Below are 2,230 nucleotides of genomic sequence, written 5' to 3'. Positions count from 1 at the left end.
TTCAGCCCAAAATAGATCCAAAAACAATGCTAAAGACTTTGCTTTTCCTTTCCTCCTCTTCCCTGATTATGACACTCCTTTCTTAGTGATTTTCACACCTTTTATTGCAGACTTCTTCTTGACCAAAATTCTATATCTAAAATGAGGCCGAGTTGCCCTATTTATAGTAGTTTTCCCATCAAATTAGTCGACCTAAATTGTGGGTGAGATGACATGTCTTTTGGTGTAGATCTATTACTCCATCTTGAAGCCAATTTGAAGGAGATGCTTTAGATTGGTCTTGGAGGGCCTTTTTATTATTTCAATGACTCATAAAAATATGTAACATGCCCAAGAAGGGTCCTTCATACATGACATTAACTCAATTTGACTTTATTACCAATCCTAAGGGCTCACAATGGGAGCCTTACCTAAAAATAAAATTCCTTGCTCATGAAACCCATGAAACAAGCATTACAATAATAATTTTATTTTTCTTCTTTGCTTCAATTACATAAAATCACAATTACATATGTCATTATGAAGACTAAACCTGGTTACACTATTCAACAAAGTTAAGGTTGTACAGTCACATTTAGAGGAAATTCACAGGAAGTCACTAGAGGATCTTTGATAATAGAAAAAGGAGATAAGGTAGATACATTATATTTATGTATTGGTAATAACAACCTTTTTATTGCTTTAGTTTCTACAATAGAAAATGTAGAATTACAACATAGTGAGAAGGGGATGCAAATTCTGCACTTAAGGAAAAATATTGCTAGATTTGAAGAAGGTTTATTTGGACTACTCTGAGCATTTTGTTTATAGAAAACACAAAAGAGTTAAATTTCTCAAATTTTGGAAGGAAAAGAAGAGTGAAAACTTAAAGCTTATGCATACAAATGCATGGGGACCAACTCAGGTATCATTGGTGGCTCTAATTATTATGTTACTTTTATTGATGATGTTACTTGGAAAACTTGGGTTTATTGCATTGGAAACAAATCTGATGTCTTTGATACTTTTAAGAAATCGAAATTTTTGGTTGAGAATTAGAGAGGAAATAAGTTGAAGGGTATCAGATCAAATAATGGAGGAGAAAATTGCAACATGGAGTTTTATAGTTATGTTGTGCTCTACAACAACCCCCCATTTCATACAAATTTTATTTTCATAACTATAATATGAAATGGGTCCCTTTTAGAATTAAATTGGTATCAACTTAGTATTTTTCAAAAGGTCCGAAAATAAATAAAACATTATAAACCTTTTGATAAATCACATAAGCGGTCTTGAAATAAAAAATGAATAATCCCTTATTATTGCGATAAAGCGATCACAAGATCGCATATTGCAATACCAAAGGATACATAACAAATGGCCCATTAAGTTTTCCCCGATGCGACAATACACGAATGGCTATCGGATATCGGCAATGGCAAGCTATCATAACAAAAGCCCCTTTTCGCTCCGATGCGATGCGATATCGCTATCGGCGATCGGAGATGTACCATGCATGCATTTCAAAGCCCTCATTTAAAACTCCCGATGCGACTTGGCGATATCGCTATCGGCAATCGGGGATTCCGAAAGGAACCAATATAACAACTTAAGCTTTCCCCCGATCGTCGATTGCGATAAAGCTAAAAGCGCAGATTTCAAAAAATATTGGTAAAGCCGGGATATTTTATGGTTATTTAGTATTAATGGCTTTTCTTTTCCCGATAGCGATTCACTTGCACTCAACCGCCAAAATATCGAAGCCACGCTTAAGTGAATAATTTGGCCAATAAACGACATAATGAGCATTTAAAGGATTGACAGGTTTAAACGACCGTTTAATGAAACAGTAAGTTTAAAATCTCTTCAGAGATTGCATTCGTGGCCACCTAAATTTAAATCCTCCATTATTCATTGATTAATATATCTCGTTCTTCTTTGGTTTGTGCTATCAATTCTCCGCATTACGTTCATTTTCACTCCTGTGTAGAGCTCTTTCGAAGCAGTAAATTCAAGCAAAATGGGGAAGAAATCTAAGAAAACCGCAACAGCTTCCGCTTCGCCAGCTATAGGGCAACCTACTACCGATCCAGGAACAAACAGAAAAGGACTGATATCCGACACTACATGTCTGGGACTCGGCAAAAATACTTGGCTAAGCACCTATAATTTGATTGAGGCCGAAGAGCCTGAGGTAACAACAGTGCAAGCCACAGCAGACACGACTCGGAAATCTGATGCTACTCTA

This window comes from Pinus tabuliformis, chromosome 2_2 (genome assembly GCF_031772625.1).
Source record: "Pinus tabuliformis cultivar Carrire ecotype Pingquan chromosome 2_2, CPIR1, whole genome shotgun sequence".
Classification (NCBI taxonomy): Eukaryota; Viridiplantae; Streptophyta; class Pinopsida; order Pinales; family Pinaceae; genus Pinus; species Pinus tabuliformis.
This window is presented reverse-complemented; position numbering follows the sequence as displayed.